The sequence below is a fragment of the Myodes glareolus genome, chromosome 11 (assembly GCF_982192425.1).
Source record: "Myodes glareolus chromosome 11, mMyoGla1.1, whole genome shotgun sequence".
NCBI lineage: Eukaryota > Metazoa > Chordata > Mammalia > Rodentia > Cricetidae > Myodes > Myodes glareolus.
The window spans coordinates 73118680-73139439 of record NC_142036.1 but is presented as its reverse complement, the minus strand read 5'-3'; the positions used below and the strand labels follow the sequence as shown (position 1 = coordinate 73139439).

At 37.8% G+C, this 20760-nt stretch overlaps 1 long non-coding RNA gene across 1 annotated transcript in view; it reads right to left on the bottom strand.

Moving 5' to 3' along the window:
• Positions 1-19683, bottom strand: part of LOC125387968 (uncharacterized) — a 56322-nt gene extending 36639 nt beyond the window's left edge. Inside the window, exon 1 of the long non-coding RNA XR_007228055.3 lies at positions 15728-19683. This is a non-coding gene — a long non-coding RNA (uncharacterized LOC125387968). The remainder of the gene's footprint in view (positions 1-15727) is intronic.
• Between the last annotated feature and the right edge of the window lie 1077 nt (positions 19684-20760).

The window sequence follows — 20760 nt, the reverse complement described above, 5'->3', positions numbered from 1 at the left end:
AGTGGCATTCAGGAATCACAGGGTACGGCACAATCGCTTTCTTTACAACACCAACAGATGTTTTAAGCCTTACGGTTGTTTGGGTACGAGAAGCTTGCTCACTTTTCTCTTACAATGCTCTGAGGTGATTCCAAGACTCCAAGAAATAGCTGCAATGTTTCCAGTCTCCTGGTGATCAGCGATCCTAACTAAATCATAATCCCAAAACTGCAGCATCCCCCTGGATGCTTGTGTGGCCAGTTACAATCAGTGATCACAGATGACCAGATAGATGTCTATATGATATTTCAGATGCCCTGCCATTGATTTATGGTATCATTTTTTTTGTAGCCTTTTAGTAGAAGAACTTCAAGAAAGATAAATTACCAGTCATTCATTAGAAACCGAACTGACTTAAAAACAGTAAATAACTGGTAAAATTCTTCCAAACACTAATATGCAAAGTTGAGTTTCATTCAAACTTTAATTGGTGCTCTCTATCAACATACTATCTCATGTTCTGGAGGACTGATTCATATTATAAGTTCTGTGACTGATATGCTCCATGACAGACATGCCCTTTCGCAGCAAAGCTCACCATGTTTCTTTATGACAGAGCCCAAGATATGATTTTAATCTCTCTTATGTCTAGGTTTCCTGTGTATAAAATAATGAATGTTAGCAATCATTAGGTTAATGAGACAGTGCTTATAAAACATATAGCGCTGTGTTTCCAATTAGTACATCCAGGATAATGTTCATGATACAGAAAGCTGAGGAAATAAGAGAAAGGGGAAAACCCCTTCTCAGTGCTATTATTTGGATAACTTCCTGAACAGCGGCCCTGTTGTAGTATCACAAACGTTCTTTAAAATCATTTTCATATGGGTTTTTCAATGAACCAAGATTTATATTGTTAATTTGCATAACTGAGCTTCAAATGTGGGAAGAGTCATGCCAGCACATCAGGAGAAATCTTTCAAGCCTTTACCTCTCGATGAAGAGCTAAGGCAATTGACAGCCTCTGACATGGAAAGAAATCACTCTTCTCTAGGGATAGCCTTAGAGGTTATCCGGTTGAAAGTGATCTCATCTAAACACATTTACATATAAGCAACACAAAACAGATTCAGCAAGTTCTATTTATATATACATTTGTGTGATATATATGTATATATACACATATAAATGTGTCAATAATCTGAGAGGGAATGGGGGTACAGGAGAAATTGGGAAGAAAAGAAGGAGGGGTGAAGATGATGTAAATAATAGCACTCATGCATGAAATTCTAAAAAAGAAACTAAAAATTTAAATAAAACCTCAAATAAAAACAACACCTAGGGCAAAAGCGAGGCTTTCTCCATTTGTCTTAAGCCCTTTGTCATTGTTCCTGCTGCCTGTGAATGACACCCTGTTTTACTGTGAACCTGATTGCCTCAAGTATTTCAGAAATCAGCTTGTCCCTTTTTATTGCTTTAGAATTAAATGGAATACGCCTGTGAAACTTCTAGCCAGCTGACAATTCCTGAGACCTGTGTTTCTCTCCAAGGCTCTCTTAAATTCTTAACAAGAGGCACGGGCCTGCTTTCCATCGCACTAATTCTGCAGTTCCCAGGCAGGTTTTGCTATCTTTCCTCATGTGGAGGGGCAAGCAGCTCAAAGCAGCTTACATGGCTCATATCCCAGATCACTGTCCATCTTCAGTTTCTGTGATGCAGACTAGAAAAGACCCATGGACTCACTGGTGGTGACACCAGGATTTATTCCTACCGCTTATACTGGGAACCCATTCTCTTTGGATGATACCTTGTTCAGCCTATATATATATATATATATATATATATATATATATATATATATATATAGTAGGGAGGGTCTTGGACCGATCCCAAAGCAATGAGCCTTACCCTCTCTGAAGAGTGGATAGGGGTGGAGGAGGGAAGATGGATGGAATGGGAGGAGGAGAGGGAATGGGAACTTGAATTGGTATGTAAAATGAGAAAAGATTGTTTGTTTGTTTATTCTTTAAATAAAATAAAATAAAAAGCACATAAGATGGGTTGGGTCTAGATGGGAATAAAGCAGCTGATCACTAAGGTTTTGCCCTTGTTTCCTCTTCTACAAGCATTCCACATTCAGTCTTTTGCAAGGGACTCGACAGGCTTCCTACACATTCCTCTGGCTCCACGGAAACCTGATCTCCAGGAAGACCTGTTTCCTCTGTGTTTCTACAGCCTCAACATTACAGACTGAACCAGCATATACAATCATCCCTGACCCACAAAGTGACCTTGTCCCTAATTTATTTCTTTGCTTCATATATTGTAGTTTTAAGTGACTCTTTTTAGGAAGAATTTTTAAGGCAATAGATATTTATAGGTCTTTTTTAATTTCTTGCACTGAAAGATGCTACTCATGGTCATTGATTTCCCAGAAAATGGGTAATTGCTATTTTGAAAGCCCTTAAAGGTGTCAGTGACAGACAGGCTATGTAAATGACAATGTAAGGCAAAAGTCAACTATCTTACACTCTACTAAGCTAGCGCATACTTGATATGGGAAATCCTTCTGAATATGTGTTGCTTTTATTGGTTAATGAATAAAGAAACTGCTTTGAGCCTATTGCAGGGCAGAACACAGCTAGGCAGGGAAAACTAAACTGAATGCTGGGAGAAAGAAGATAGACAGGGAGACGCCATATAGCCACCACTGGGAACAGATAAGCCGGAATCTTACCAGTAAGCCACAGCCATGTGGTGCTACATAGATTAATAGAAATAGGTTAAATTAAAATATAAGAGCTAGGCAATAAGAAGCTAGAGTTAATAGGACAAGCAGTGAACTAATTAATACAGTTTCTGTGTGCTTATTTCAAGTCTGAGCAGCCACGAACAAGCAAGTAGGCTTCTACAAGAGATTGGTACACCAATGTGGGTAACTACATCCACATAAAAACCTCAGAGAGGTTGAAAAGGAATTCTAGACCCAAAAAGCAGAGTTTAACTCAGTTTCTTGCTCACTTTGCTTGAAGCAAGCAGAGACATGATTCCCTTAAGAGAGGTCTTTCTGATTCAGAGTTACAAAAAAAAAAGAAAGAAAGAAAGAAAGAAAGAAAGAAAGAAAGAAAGAAAGAAAGAAAGAAAGAAAGGAAGAAAGAAAGAAAGAAAGAAAGAAAGGAAAAAAAAGAAAAAAAGAAAGAAAGAAAAAGAAAAAAAGTGTGGTTTCTAAATGGTGACTTCCTGGGCCGTGCTGCCAGCTTGAACTCCGGATCTTTCATAAGGCTGAGCATTTAAATGAGGTTTGTGGGCCACGTGGTGCTGCAAGTTACTTAGTGGCAGCCTGGGGCAACTGGTTATCAGAGTTGAGGTGGTGAGGACGGCTCCCACCTGGCAGTCTCAGAGGCAATGAATGGACCTCCGCCATGATGGACTGGGCAGAGCCAAAGGGCAAAGCACCCTTAGTCCTAGCCAAACTGCTTTAGTATTTTAAGAAGCACTCCTGGACAGAAAAGGATTTCAGATACACAATAGGATAGATGCAGACATAAAGACCTCTAGTTGTGTTTAAAAAAATATATGTAGGCTTGGGAGATAGAAGAAAAAGAGTAAAGAGATATTAAATGTAATATAAAATAGTACAGTCATAGATTAAAAGAGTAAAAACAATAAATATCAAACTTGTAGAAAAAGTAATAGAGTAAGAAAAAATAAGCCACATAAACATGGAATATACACAGAGAGTCTAGATTATGTATACTATTATGTTTTCTTTAAATTTTTTGACTGTGAAGGAGCTAAGTAAAGAGAGACACTTCATTGTATGGACTGCTACGCTAAACCAGCATATATATTTTAAATGTGTCTTGATGTCTAAGGATATGTTACTTTGGAAAAGAGGTTCTTCTTTTGTTTCCACAGAGGATGAGAACCTGTGGATTCATTCCAGGCTAATGTGGTTTGATGAACCAAAATAACTTGAAAAATCTCTGTGATCACCCCAAAATTACTTTGCCCCAAAACAGCAAGAAATATTTTGGAGATAATTATGCCCAAATTCTCTTAATGATTGTTTATAAATGTTTGTTTACATTTAAAGTGGGTATGCTATAGAGATCAATACTTTGCATTGGTATGGATCTTGCTCTATTGATACTAATTTTATGTCAATTTTATTATACGTATTTCTGATCTTGATTAAAGTATTGTGTTTGTACAGGTCATTTAAAAATGTAATGTATAATTAAGAAATATAGGTTAATCAATAATCATCAATAATAGTCAAGCTTGTAGTCATTTCTGTTAGATTTTCTAGATGCACAGAGTTGTATTTCAGAAGGATAGGCATTCTTCAAACCTTTCAAAGACTGCAGAATATGGCATTCAAAATGTTTAAGAACTTAGGACTTTTTATGACATTGAAACACACCTACTTCTGACAGCACCAAGCTATTTCTAAGGGAAGACGGGCATTGAAGAGATTCCTTATGGCATTGGTTATCCATTTGGGTAAGAAACTTTTCTTTCCTGGACTGCTTGATGTTATGCTGTATGAACTGGACATGCAGGACCCACAGAGAAATGACTGCTGAACTTGCCTTAACGTGAGATGGTCTTTTGGGGTTCCTGCTATGTGAAAGAGTCTGTCAAAAATTCTTCAGGACACAGAAGAAGGCAACTGATGAACTTTGCCATTACAAGGCAGAACAGATCTACACATTTCCTGCTTCATGGAAAAGTCTGCTGGATACTATGGGCCTGTAGGTTAAAGATGAATGCCCCAACAATACAGAAGAACTTTGGGTGACTGTCCAAGCAGTGAGATATCTCTGTCATTTCTAGAGTTTTGGAAGTTGCTTACAATGCACTTTCTGTTTACTTAGGTAATGTTATATCCTTCTGGAGTCTTTGATGGAGTTGAAGAATAGATAGTTATAATCATAGTTTTCCTTAGTTATGGTATACAATAAAGCAGATAAAAATATTTTAACTGCAATTAAACAGTTATCTTACTTGATAACTGTTTCGCATATGTGATTTTTCTATCAGTAGTTTTTGCTAAGGCAACACCTGGTTGCAAGAAAGACCTCAAACTGAGACTACCTAGGCACCACCCAGGAACAGATCATCCAAACAAAATTCCTAACATTCTAACCATTGTAGATAAGATCACCTGCCAGCACACACTCTTTACTTTTCACCAGGACACCTCTAGACAAATGTCAACCAATCAGGATTGAATTTGTCACCCCACACCCTGCTAATGTAACTTATCTATTTTTTGCCTTTAAATAATACCTTATAGAAGGGCGGGGTACTTCCTCTCACTGCTATGCTGACAAGGTCCTTGCCAGCTTGTAACATGTACCTAATAAACCTTGTTTTTGCATTTCAGTGAGTTGGTCTCCCTGGTGGTTGTTTGGGGTCCCCATGGACTGGGCATAACAATCTTAGCTCTAAAAAGGGGAAATAGACATAAAGTCCCAACCATCATCGAAAAACTATTTGTAATTGATATCCATAGGGCAAAGGGATGCCATTTTTCTCCAATGTTGTGGCACACATATATCAACCACACTCCAGGGCAGACTCTATGCCCAGTAGTGGCTGACCCACACAAAACAGACCCCAAGGTTTGTGTTTGGGTAAGAGAGTCACCTTCTGTTTCATTTTGATATGTTTTTTGTCTTGCTAGGTTTTTTGTTGTTGTTGTTTTGATTTTTTTTTGTTTTCTGATGAGAGAGAGAGAGAGAGAGAGAGAGAGAGAGAGAGAGAGAGAGAATGAAGTTAGGTAGATAGGGAAGTGAAATGAGGCCTGGGAGGAGTTTGGGGAGCAGAAAAGCATGATCAAAATATATTAAAAAAATTTTAATTAAGAAATAGTTCTCATATCATATTTAAAGACAATCAGCTTGCACAGGTTGATTTAATAGTAAAAGTTATTAAAAATCATATATTCTGATCTATTAGACAATGCCAAAGTTTTGTTTTCCTGTGATTCAAATAATTACTGGCTCTTAAACAACATTATTACTTTATGCACTAAATTATAACCTATGGTATAAGAAGAACAATTGAGTAGAATAATGTCTGAAAAGGAGGAACTAGGAAGGTAATATTTTCTGAGTATAAGGAGCCAACACTTCAGTACAACTGGTACTTTGGAGCCAATCAAGGAAGCAGGCAGTGAGGGAGGTTCTTTGAGTTCCTCCCTTCTTTCCTGGAGGTGTAAAAGGATGCCATGTGTCTCTCCAGTGCTGGAGGAGCTCCAGAGAAATATCTCACCAAGTTTTCATGACAGATAGAGGCCAAATGCATCCTGGATGATGTTCTCGTGGTGTGCAAAGGAGGTGTTAAAGAGCCAAGGAAAAGTCTTTGTCAGGTCGTTCTGAGCCAAATAGAAAAAAAAAAAAAGCACTACATAAAAAGAAGTCAGACCTTGCTATAGATGACTTTTCGTGTTTTAGAATATTCAACCTGCACTCTTCTCATTTTGGTTACTGAAAGAGGTGAGCCTGTAAAATGCTAACCTTGCCAGAGCTGTGAGAAACAATCGCAGTGGAAAATAAGCACTGGGAAAAATTCAGGGGTTCAACTCTAAGAGCAAAGCCATCTGGCACAGACAGAGCTCCTGAAGCCACAGTGGTTCATTACAGTACACAAGGAGGGAGGGTAAGAATTTAAATATATGTAAGATAATGACGCTTTAGGAAATTCCCTGCTGAGAAAGTGGAGGGTACGGTACAGCGTTTTGGCATTGGCCACCACATCTTTCTTCTGCTGCATTCCTCAGACAGCTGTTTAAAATGAGTGAGGAGAAAAGGGGAAACCGTCCTTTGGAAAGAAGAGCCTCCAAAGAGTTCCAATCCTAGAGTGTTGTGATGCGAAACCACAAGACACGTTATCAAGAGATGAAAGTTCAAAGAGGCCTCAGCTTCATGTTGGATAAACAGGAACATATGCCCAGCCTCAGAAATATTTTAAATGTGTTGTGAAACTCCACTCAGTTATGAGAGAAATGTCAGAGTTCAAGTGTGAAAAATTCAATTGCATTTTTGAGGAAAGCAGGTTCCAGGAAAGACCACAAACCTCCTAAGCATGTCAGCACCACTCACCGCGACAGCAGACAGAATTAAAAATGCTACTAAAGCTTCGCAAGGCTTCCTGCAATGAATCAAGTGAGCCCCGATAATCTTTAAATGTCACTGTGGGATGTATTCCTGGGAGGGAATAAAGTAGGTGCATATGAAAGAGATGAGAATGTTGGAAATACTCCATAGTTACCCAACGTGGAAAGTCTGCACAGTCAAGAGAAAGGTGGGGAGTCACCACACATACAACTCGACACCAAGACCCCATTATGGAAGCCAACACCTACACAACTCATTGAATATGAAAAAGTTGAGCTGGGGTGTATATAGAGCCATCACTCCTAGTATTCTTGGGAGAGAAAAATACTCTGTAAACACCAACCCAGCCATAAATGCGTGCATAGACACGGTGACCTGCCTACAAGATGTGCCGTGGCAATGATGGCACAAAGCTTGTGGGAGTAACCATAAGTGGTCTGACTAAAGTCTCACTCCACAAGACGGAACCCATAATCAACAGTGTTTTGATGATTAAGAACCTGAGACTTGACAGCCCACAGACTTAGGATAAAGCCAAATACTATTGTTTAAAAAGATCCAAACCTAAAAAACACCCCCAAACTAAAACAAAAACAGAACAATAATATGACTCCTAACGACATTCTCTACACCCATAGATCAGTGCCTTGCTCAGCCATGATCACAGAAGCTTCTTCCTGCAGTGGATGGGAACAAATACTGAGATCCACAGTCAGACATTATTCAGAGTGAGAGAACTTGGAATACACAGCCAGGATGTGTTTCTAACAGGATGTCTTTATCTTCTCTCAGGGCTGAGTAAACCCTACAGAAGAGAAGTGAAAGAACAAGAGAGGATGGAGGACACCCAGAAAACAAAGTCCTTTCAACCAACAAGATTGATGCACACATGAACCCCCAGAAACTGAGGTAGCATAGCAGGCACAGGACCTGCATAGGTCCACATCAGCTGGGTCTCTGGTGGTTTGACTGAGAATAGTTCCCAAGGGCTCATGGATTTGAATGCTTGGTCATCAGGAAGTTGTCCTACTTAACAATGATTAGGAGGTGTGGAAAGGAAGTATGCCACTGGCAGTGGGATTGAGGGTTTCAAATGCTCAAGCCAGGTCTGGTCTCTCTCTCTCTCTCTCTCTCTCTCTCTCTCTCTCTCTCTCTCTCTCTCTCTCTCTCTCTCCCTGCTCCCTGCAGATCCAGATGTAGAACTCTAAGCTTCTTTTCCAGCACCAAGTCTGCTTGCCTGCATACCACCATGTTCCTCCCATGAGGATAATGGACTGAACCTCTGAAGCTGTAAGAAAGCCTCAATTAAATGCTTTCTTTTACAAGAGGTGCTGTGGTCATGGTGTCTCTTCACAACCATAGAATGCTGACCAAGACAGGCTCCTAGAGCTGAAAGTAAGTGGCTTTTAGACATAAAGCAAAGAAAACCAGCCTGCAATTCGCAAATCCAGAGAACCTAGACAACAGTGAGGACCCTAAGAGAGACATACACAGATCTCATCTACATAGGAACTAGAAGAAGACAGATGTCCTGCATAAACTGGGAGCATGGGGACCAGGTAGAGGGTTGAAGAAGAAGGGAGAGGAAGGGAGGGGAGCAGAGTAAAATGTATAGCTTAATAAAAACAATAAAAACGTAAAAAAAGGAAAAAAGGAATAAAACCCCTGCACAAACAGCCAATTTGCCTACAAATTCCTATTCCAGAAGAATCTTATGGATTCCTAAGTGGTGGTTGCCATGGAGAATACCTATAGCTGATAACATTTCTCTAATCAAGTTTCTTGGAGTGGCTTATATTTCAATTTTGTTTGGATGTGCATACGTGAGTTAATATTCTATGAATAGTAATGGAAAATTCAGTAAAATACATTATGAATAAAAACTGAGTACCTTAAATAGAATGTCAACCAATTGAAAGAAGTCTTACATAAGTTAGATAGTCTGGCGACTTAAAGCCATTTCTCTGTACCCTCTTGTGGCCATGATTTACCTTGAATGTCAATCCTCAATGGGAGCATACAAAAGTCTGAGCTTTTTCATTTAGAGCTCATAATTTACAAACTACTGACACAGAAGCAGAGCAGTGCCGAAAATTGCTACCAAAATCCTGTCCCTCTCCCTGAAGCTAAGTGGTATTAGGCTATTCTAAAAGAGTAATCCATATTGTTCTGCCACTGGATCAAGGAGTTGACCTCTCAAAATTAACATCTGCATGTTGTTGAAAAAAAAAAAGTTGGGAGATGAGAACACAGTCTAGGAGGGAAGCAAGGGCAGCATCTAATAGCAAGGTGCTCTTCTGAAAACTACATTGCTCTTTCAACATCATCACCCAGCTTTATTTGCCTGTGAACTCTGGTCCTTCTTAAGTGTTTTGTGATAAGCTTACAAAAATCCGCTAAATATGCAACACGCAAATGCAGTCTTCCATCATCTATGTATTATCCATTTTCCAGAATTCCCAGATGCTGCCAGTTTCCTTCCCACCAGTTTCTCTCTCTCTCACTTACTGTTATGTAGAAGCGTATGAACATTATTTGGGTGTTATTCCTGACTGTATTCATTTTGCCCATCTGCTTCAACACTGTTTAGGTTGTCTTCCATTGTACATATGGAACTACTTTGTTCACTTAACAGCTGCTTAGACAACATTTACTCTGTAGCTAATGCGTCTGTTCCTATAATCTCCTATTAGACTTTTTAATGCCATCTTATGCAATGTGTAAGGGTATCCTCCCACATACTTCTGCACACTTGCAGGAAATCTTCAAGGTGCCTATTCCCTCCAGGAGGCATTGCTGGATACAGTGTGTGCATGCGCATCTTTGCCATATAGTGCAATTAACACTATGTGGTAGACCTTTTATCCTTCTGACGGCTAAGTAATGCAATCCCCCACCTATGTGAGCTTCCTTAATGATTACCAAGCTTGAGTATGTGTTCATGATTGGCTTCCTATTTTGTAAACTGTCCTTTCCTGTGTCTTCTCCAGTATTATTTTAGAAGTGTTGCTTTTTTCATACTCATTTGTAGTTCTTTATATGTTGCAAACACTACCATTTGTCTCATATATGTTTGTAAATGTTACCTGCATGAGAAATGTTCTGACTTTGTTGAGATGTGTCAGACATTTTAAATAATTAGTTTTCATGCGTGAAATACACTACAATAAACACACATGCAAATATACTAAATGTAAATTAGCAAACACACGTTACCCATGTTTGTCACTTCCTGTGATGGTCTACAGTAGTCTAAGTTCTAAGCATGCATACTTCTTCTGTTCTCAAATCTATGTTATACAGTTGAACTGCTGGGCTTCTTACCAATGGCTTCTTATGGCAAATTCAGTACCTATGACTTTAGCAAGGTGGGAGGACTGATGTGGGGTTCCCTTCTGTATGCTGTGAATGCTATTGGTTAATAGAGAAGCTGCTTTGGGCCTATCGAAGCACAGAATAGGGCAAGACAGGAATTCCAAGCAGATAGAGGAGGAGAGAGTAGGAGGAGTCAGACAGAAGCCATGTAGTCACCGCAGGACACAGATGCCGGACTCTGGAAAGAACCTTACCAATATGCCACAATCACATGGCGGTACACAGATGAATAAAAATAAGTTAATTTAAGATGTGAGAGCTAGCTAGAAATATGCTTAAACTATTGGCTAAACAGTAGTGCAATTAATATAGTTTCTGTGTGATTATTTTGAGTCTGGGCAGCCCAGGAAGCGAACAAGCAGCCTCTGCCTACAGAGGACTTGATATCAGAAAAGACTAAGATCAGATCTCATGCCTGCCACGTGTTCTCACAGACCACAGTCTCTCCATACTTTATGTCTTTTATATAAAACATGAGTTTTACCATACCACATGGATTCCCCTATTCATCCCTGCCTTTACTTTTTTTATTTGATGGCCCACAAAGGCAAATTACAGAATTACTAGTTTTAGCTTGATCTTTTTCATTTTAAAGATGAGGAAAGTGGGCAGCTGAGAGTTTAACTAATTTAATGGCAGATACATAGCTGTCACCATTAACATACAGCAGATTTGATACCCAGACTTGCACACCAGGCTTCCTAGCCCATCACAACACTGTCTCCTGAGATTTCCTCTTTACAAGTAAAAGGAGTATGAACATGTGGTCTATGGACTAATGCACACATATTTTATAAAAATGTTGTTTGTTTTTATTTCCTGTAAAGGATGTTTTTAATTTTTCTACTTTACTCCAAATTTGAATGAACTTACATTAGAGGGCTTCATCAATCTTCTAGAACATGCACAGAATCTCTCTCACCTTCCTTTCCCTCTCTTCAAAACGGAACAGGATAGTGCTCATCTATTTAGTGGTATCTACTGTCAGTCATTTATCAGTGGTTCTGAGACAGCTGATTTGCTTTGCTCAGTATGGTGAAGGTCATATTTCTGTCCATCATGAGTTTTTGAAATTTGACTGGTGAATAAGCTTTTCTTTTATGAGATAATGGTTTAATCAAGGATTTACCTATAAATATTTCAATATTCTTTCATTTAGACAACTAACAGATTTTAGGACTATGATATAACTATAGACTTCCACAAATTCTGAATCTGTTTATAAACAACACATTTCTTAGAATTTAGTAATATTTAGGATAAAGTGATTAATAATATATCAATTTATTTATTGTATTTATACAACAGTGTAGTTTATTATATAAAATCATAGTCAAATGAGTATTACAATCAAGCAAATAAATACACCTATCACTTAACTTATAACCTTTTTGTGTGTGCCTACATATATGTATAATAATAAATACATACGGTAAAAGCACCTAAAAACTTACTGTCTTATCAAGCTAGTTTACACAATAATGTCACCTGTAATTCTCATGATATATATTAGATCTCTCTGTCTATGAATCATACACTATTCCATATTTGTACCCTTTGGTTTTGCTGTATTTTACTATATGTTAAGAAGTGCTCCAGGCCACATCTAACCCCTCCACCAAGTCAGATCCTGTACATCCCTCTCTAGGGTCTAGCCAGAGGGATTTGCCTGATCCTCAGCTCAAGACACCCTACCCAATTCTTAATTTAGCTCTAAACTCTATACTTAGTGCTGTGGGAGTATCTTCTGCTGCTTCAGCCAATAGTCACTGAAGCACGAGCCCACGGTGCTGTGGGAGCGCCTTCTGCTCCGTCAGCCAATAGCCGCTGAAATACCAGCCCACTGGGGCGTGGTATATTTCTCTTTTAAAAAGAGCCACAGAGCTCGGCTTGGGCCTCTTGGTTCCAAGCTTGGTCCCGGCTCCTGCTCCTGGCTCCTGCTCCAGCAACTAGGCTCCCTTCCTGACGGTTTATGGTGTATGTAAGTTTTACCCCCCAAAATAAATAACCCCTTAAAACATAACTGGTGTGGGATTGATTTGCCGTTATTTGGCGCCCAGTGTTTGGTTTAAGAACCACCCCACCCCCCCACCCCCAGCTCGGCCTCTGGCTTGGCTACCTGCCGCCAGCTCGGCTTGGCCAGCTCGGCTTGGCACGAGCCCTCCCTCAGCCATAACCTCCACGCCTCCCAGGATACATAGGTCCGGACAGTCTCTGCCGGCCTACTTTGCCCTGTTCTGCACGGATTTTTAAATTTTTCCTTGCAACGTGAGTCAAAGAACTCACAGCACAAGCTCCCTTTGAAGTTCCAGCAAGCTGTTTGAAACCCCTGCCATCTGCCATAACTGATTGGGAGTGCTGCAAGCAGCTTGACCCTTAATCCCAGCACAGGGACACGGGGCCCAAAGCACTAGGCCTCTTTAGCAACATCGCAGTGGCTGTGTCACGACCCTCTGCATCGGGTTGAACAGTGCGGCAGGGCAGGAGAGCCCGGCCGGGGTAGGCCAGGCTGCCTTGTTTATTGGCCACTAGAAGCTCTCTGACCTTTTGTGATCTGTGAATTTAACCTCTGGATTTGAGTGTATATATTCTAGAGTTTACTTCCTAAGAAAGAAACAAAGAAAGGAAGAAAGAAAGAATTCCATGTGCCTAGATCTTATCACAAAAGTACAAACATTAAAAAGTCAAGAAAGTACATCCTGCACCTAACCCACCAGTACTATAAAAATGTTTGCCAATAAGAATTACTAGATAAACCTCAGAACTGAGACTTTAAAAGATCAGTCATAAACTTCATAAGAGGATTCAAGGAGTGTAATGTAGTTATAAAGAAACAATTAAATTGAGGAGAAAAAAAGCTAATGAGAATAAATGCCTGAGTTATGCCCCAAAAACACAAATATAAGGCTGATAGAAATAACAAAGGCAATCCAAGATTTTAAAATAGAATTCAATATAAGCTAGAGAAATTGGTGATAATTCAAGTTGCAATAAAGATTAAATTAAAAAGCCCAAAAACTCAACTAGAAAATTCAAAGGAAAGTCTTACAAGTAGAATGATTCATTCAGATGATAGAATATCAGGACTCAAAGGTAAAATAGAGGACCTGGACAAAATAATTAAAAATATGAAAAAAATTAAAACATGATAAAGGAACATACAGGAATTGTGAGACATGATGTAGATCAGATCTTCAACAAAATCCTAGAAGGAAACTTCCCAAAAATAAGGAAAGACACAACCATACAGATACAAGAAACATAAAAAATAACTAAGGTTATAGAACAATGAAAGAATATTGAAAGCTAAAAGAGAAAAAAAATATATACAAAGAAAAACTCATCAAAATGGCAACTGATTTCTCAATGGAAACTTGGAAAAACAAAGAACCCAGAACAATACATTCCAAGTCCTAAAAGACCGTGGTCTAACTCAATATAATATATACCCCAAAGCTACCTGCCATAATTGAAGGAGAAATTAACTTTCCATGATATAAACAATCTAATAAATTTTTATCCCACAATCAAACATAAAGAAAATACAGGAAACAATATCTTTGGTGGTAGAAAGAAATACAAAGCTATAACTACTAAAATACAAGCGCTACCTGGAGCACAAACAACAATACCAAAATTCAACAATACAATGATGGCAATCAACACCATTTTTGGATAAAGAAACAAAACCCATATATCTGTAGTTTACAAGAAACACATGTTAGCTTTAAAGATAGATACCACTTAAGAGTAAACAGGTGAACAAAAATCTACTCCAAGTATATCGAAGAAGAAAGTAAGCAGGTGTCCCTATCATAACAGCTGATAGAATAAGACTTCAAACTAAAATTTGTCAGAAGACATAAAGAACACCTCATTTTAATCAAGGGAATAATTGGACAAGAATATATTGTCATCCTAAATATACATGTACCAAACTTTGGCGCTAAAACGTACAACTGAAATTAAAGACAGAGATGAACATCAAATCAGTAACAGTAAGTGACTACAGCACCTCCCTTTCTCAACTGCACAGAAAAAGCAGATACACATAATAATGAAGTGATGCTACCTGTCACTGGACTTAACTTATCTACGTAACACATATTTGCTCAAATGCAAAGGAATATGCATTCTACTCAACTACACATGGAAGCTTCTCTAAAATAGATAACATCCTAGGACACAAAACAAATATTTACAATATCAGAAATTTTGAAATAACTTGTGTATCTTGTATGACTAAAATACATAAAACCTAAAATTGACAGAAAGCAAATATTTAATAAATACAAAACTCATGGAGATTAAACAATTCATTAAGGAATGATGAGTGAATCAAAGAGGAAATCAAGAAAAAATAAGAAATTTCCTGGAACTAAATGAAAATGAAAACAAAATGCAATGGAACCCCTGAGACACATTAAAGGAATTTTAACAAACAAGAATACAACAAATCCAAACTTGCTAGATGACAATAAATAATAAAAATCAGAGTAGATATTAATGAGTCAGAAACAAAGAATCAATGAATCTAAGAACAGGGTCTTTGAGAAGATAAACAAGAATGACAAACCCTTGACCCAATTGACCAATAGAAAGAAGGAAAAAGAGATCCCAAATTAAAGTTTCAGAAATTAAATAAAAAATCAGAAGTGATCATGGAAGCACTTCAACAGACACTAAAGAAATTCAGGATATTTTAAGGGAATACTTTAAAAATCTATGCTCCATTAAGCAGGAAACCCAAAAGAATTGGATAGTTCTAGATTCAGGCAAATGACCAAAAGTTAAATCAAGAAGAGATAAACAACCTAACTAGATTCATAATAAATGAAAGCTTGAAATAATAATAAAAAGTCTTCTAGCTTAAAAAAAATAGTCCAGGCTAGATGGAGTCACAGCAGAACTCTATTGAACTGTCAAAATTCAGCTTACAAGTAATTCTTAAACTGTTAAAACATAGAAACAGAACAAATATTCTCAAATTCCTTCTATGAAGCCAGTATCACTCTAATACCAAAACCTGGTTTTAGAAAAAATAGCAAGAAAACTACAGGCCAATATCCCCTATTTATGTGGGTACAAAATGGTACACCAATGAGGAGCAACTTACATTCACATAAAACCAGAGAGAACTTGAAAAGGAATTCTAGACACACACAGAGACAAACACAGAGAATTAGTACAGCTTCTTGGTAGCCATATTGCAAGTTACTTGGTGGTAGCATGGACCAACTGCTTACCAGAGTTGATGTGGTGAGTGCAATCCCTCCCAGCGGTTCCAGAGTAAGCAGTGAATTACCTCCACCGTACTGAAAGACAGAAAGAGGCAGAGCCAGTATCCAGGGTCACAGTAACGAAGCTGCTTGCCATTTTAAAGCACTCCTGGTCAGAAAATAATTACAGTATGCAATGAAGATAGATTGAAATAAAAAGACCTCGAAATAGGTCACAGAGTTAAATAAATGTATGTAGGCTTGGGAGAGAGAAGAAAAAGAGTAAAGGGACAATAAAAGTAATATAAAAGAATTCAGTCATAGATCAGAGAAGCAAAAATAATATAATAAATATTAAACTTGATAAAAGTAATAGAGTAAGAAAAATAAACCACATAAAGGTAAAATATGCACAGAGACTCTGGATTATGTATATTATTGCGTTTTCTTTGAACTTTTTAACTACAGAGAGATATTTGAATCTGGGGCTTGCTAAGCTAAACCAACATATATACTTTAAAGGTATCTTGATTTTAAAATTTGGTGCTTTAGAAAAGAAGTTCTGTTATTGTTTCCAGAGAAGATGAGAACCTGTGGATTTCTTCCAGACTAATATGGTTTGAAGGACCATGAACCCCTGAAAGGTCTTCATGAAACCCAAAATTATTTTTCTCAACAAAATGCAGGAAGCAGTTTGGAAAAACTATGCCCAAATTCCCAAATATTGTTTATAAATGATCATTTACATTTAAAGGGTGGTATGCTATAGAGATGAATACTTTGCCTTGCTGTGGATTTTGATTTATTGATATAAATTAAAGGTTAATTTTGTTACATGTATATTTCTGCTCTTGATTAAGGTATTGTGTTTGTGCAGTTCATTTAAAAATATAATGTATAATTGAGAAAAGCAGGTTAATAGATAGTCATCTATAATAGTCAAGCTTCTAGTCATGTTATTTAGGTTTTCTAGATATAAGGAGATATATTTCAAATGGATAGGTATTCTTCAAACCTTTCAGAAACTAAAAGAATATGGTATTTAAAATATTTTAAGAACTTAAGACTTTTTGTGACAATGAGACACATCTGCTCCTGGCAGCACCAATCTACGTTAAGTGGATGATGGGCATCAAAGAGGCTCCTTATGGAGTTTGCTAGCCATTTGGCCAAGAAACTGCTCTTGCTTGGACTGATTGATGGTATGCTACATAAACTGGACATGCAGGACCCACAGAGAAATGACTTGTAAAGTTGCCTTAAAAAGGTGAGTGTGAAAGTCCTTCAGGTGTCCTGCTTTATGAAAGAGTATGCCAGACATTCTACAGAACACAGAAGAAAGTGACTGACAAACTGTCAATATAAGCAGAACTGTCTTTGAAATTTCCTGCTTCATGGAAAAGTCTGCCAGATATTATGGGTCTGTAGGCTAAAGATGGATGCTCCAGTGTTACAAAAGAACTTGAAATCCTACTCCGTGGATCCACACTCAATCTTGTTGGTCCAATTCATAATATCTAGAAAAAGGAAACCTCTTTTAAATTCCTCTGTTGAGAGTTCTCTGTTTAGGTCTGTACTCCATTTTTTTTATTGGATTATTTGTTCTTTTGATGACCAATTTCTTGAGTTCTTTGTATATTTTGGAGATAAGTCCTCTGTCTTATGTGGGGTTGGTGAAGATCTTTTCCCGTTATGTAGGCCTGTTTTGTCTGATATGTCCTTTGCTTTACAAATGCTTTTAAGTTTCAGGAGGTCCCATTTATTAATTTTTTCTCTCAGTGTCTATGCTATTGGGGTTATATTTAGGAAGTGGTCTCCTGTGCTGTGAGGCCCTGTCCTCCCTGTTCCTTGAGGCCAAAACACAGGATGCAAGTAATGTTTACGCTTACCAGCTAAGCTTCTGCTACAGCCTGGTACAATAGCCTGAGGAGTCTATTTTACTTTAAAATGGTAATTTCTCAACCTGCCTGAAAGAAGCTCAGGCTCCAAGGCCCATCTAACCTGTCTGACACCGCCTTGCATCCTCGACCACCTGCCTGAGGTCAATTTCCCCAGCCCCCTCTGGGTGGGAGGAGTTTTTCTTTACTGGGGCCAAAAGTATTTAACCCTGGATTAAGTTGAATAAATTGGGCATTCTCTTCTTCAGGATGACTGGAACTCTGTATCTGTGTGTGTGCGCATCTTGTGTTTTAACCCCTAGGACAATATGGAACTCGTGGGAGGTGGGTGGTGTGGAACGCGATCCCCACACTGTGCCAATGTGTTTAAGTATACTTCCCACTGTCTCTTCTATGATGTTCAGTATGATTGGCTTTACGTTGAGGTCTTTGATCCATCTGGACTTGAGTTTTGTACATGGTGATAGATATGGCTCTATTTTCATTCTTCTAAATGTTGATATCTAATTATGTCAGCACCATTTGTTAAATATGCTTTCTTTTTTCCATCATATTGAGTGAGGTAACCCAGACCAAGAAAGACAAATATTATATGTACTCACTCCCATAAGTGACTTTTAGACATAAAGCAAAGAAAACCATCCAACAATTCACAATCCCACAGAACCTAGACAACAATGAGGACCCTAAGAGAGACATACATGGATCTAATCTACATGGAAAGTAGAAAAAGACAAGATCTCCTGAGTAAATTGGGAGCATGGGGGCCATGGGAGAGGGTTGAAGGGGAAGGGAGAGGAAGGAAGAGGAGCAAAGAAAAATGAAGAGCTCAATTAAATCAATAAAAAAGGAAACCTGCCTAAATGTCCTTCAATTGACATGGATAATGAAACTGTGGTACATACATATTGTGGAATAATGTCAACTATGAAGAAAAATGAAATCATGAACTTTCCACATAAATGTTTGAGATATACCAGGGGGACTTTGATGAGGGAGGAGGAAAAGAGGTAAATACAGGAAAAGGGGGAAGGAGTTGACATAAGGAATCATTCTATTGACTACCTAAATAAACTTGTAATACATGTAGGTTTGTATATGCATAAACATATGCAGTTGAAATGAAATTTCCCATCCAGACTGGCAATGTTTCCCTTAAGAGTCTTAGACCATCTAACAAAATCCTCAACACCTGGCATAAGAAGCCTCTTTTGAATTGTTGATCAGGGTTGTCCATAAGACTCCCAAACATTATAGGTGATTGCTATTGCCTTTAGTTGCCCCTTAGAGCTGGAAGTTAATCCATATAGCTGAAGACACCATGACTTTGAATAAAGGGCCCAGAGGACCCAAGCTAGATCTTACCTGAAAACTTCCTCCTAAGGATTAGAATTCATGGTACCTGGATTGCTTACAAATATGGAAGCAACCAATAGTACTACCTTACTATGAAGTCTGTAAACCCCAAGAATGATCAACACAACACAGGAACTATAAAGTTATGATATTTATACACATACCTTGACATTTTTCAAGAGCTCTCTAGTTGGGTTTAAGGTCTACTCAACAAGAGACATGTTGTGCTTATTACCAGAGACCTTCCCAAACACCCAGGGCTAGTGAAGTCATGAATCTTGGAAGAGAGTCCTCAAGTGCCACTTGACTAAATCTGCATAATCCATAACTACATTCTATGTTCATCCTTATATCTACAGATACATGTGTTCTCAGCCCTCATAAAGGAAATTCTCTTTGCAACAGATAGAAGCCATTATAGAAAGCCATAACCAACCAAAGCACAGTGTTGCAGATCTCAGTCCGAACTGATAGATATATGCCCCAATTTATCCATCTAAGACTGGAGGATCATTGTGCAGGAGAGGGCAGAAATGGTTTAAGAGTTAGAGAAACAGAAAATTTGCTGTGAGACTGTGTCTTATAGAAATGTAACAAATGAAGCTTCACCAGCATGACTGCCTAAGCACTGTCTGGACAAGAAGGACACTAATAGACATACAAACATGGAAGGGGACAAATTAAGGTGATTTCAACCCAAGACAAAGAACTATAAAGAAATGCTGAGTTGTAGAAATAGTCTCCCTTGGGGAAAAACACACCAGTTAATCTGCCAAGTGGCAAGCCCTGAAAACATATATACTATATGTATGTATGTATGTATGTATGTATGTATGTATGTATGTATGTATATATACACATACATATAGGCAATTCAGGTTGTATTATTTATGTATTTAGGAACACAACCTGAATTGTCTGTATGTTACTTGGAAGTTTGGAGGGAGGAAAGAAACAGTGGAAAAACTGCCATTGTAATCTCAAAAAATAAGTAACATTTAATAAATAAATCTATAAATAAAATGGAAATGCTGAAAAAAATTGCAAGAGGCTAAAATGGCTACTTCTAAACTTTAGAAAATTGGATTTACTTTTTAATTTATTAATAGATGAGTTACTTAATATAATGTTTTAACTTAATATAATGTTTTAAATTTCTTATCATAAACATGTACAAAGAAATATTCTTTTCAGTTCATACAAAGTTTTATATTAGCCTACTAAGAGCCCTAAATAGTTCTGAGTCCTTTTTTCCAGAACAAGGAAATGTTTTCCTTCTATTATTTTCTTTTTTCTTTTTTCAAACTAAATTTTTTTGTTCCATTGTTTCTTTTGTTAGGTTGCAGGATGGATCCTAAGTTTTCAAGTACATGTTAATGAGAGCTCTATCCCTGAGCTATCTCCAAGCCTAGTTTACTTTGCATTTTGAAACAGACTCTCACTAATTGAGCAGGTCACCTTTAAACTTGGAATTCTCCCACTATAGCCTCCAAAGTAGCTAGGATTGAAGGCCTACAAAACCTGGCTCAACCACAGTGGGATACTTTATAGCATATATCTAAAAATAAAACTCAAAATAAAAATAAAAATCCACAAACAATGAAGATCATTTCACTCCTAACTTCCATCCTCATGGAAAAAGTACAAAATTAACCGTGGATTGATGAATGTTTGAAAAAAAAAAAACGAACACATTCATTATTTCCATAGCTGGATAAATTTGGTCATCCACTCTAGATAATATTTGGATATTATGAAAGCTTTAATTTATATAAATTACTTGATGTAGCAATTAAAATGCTTTTG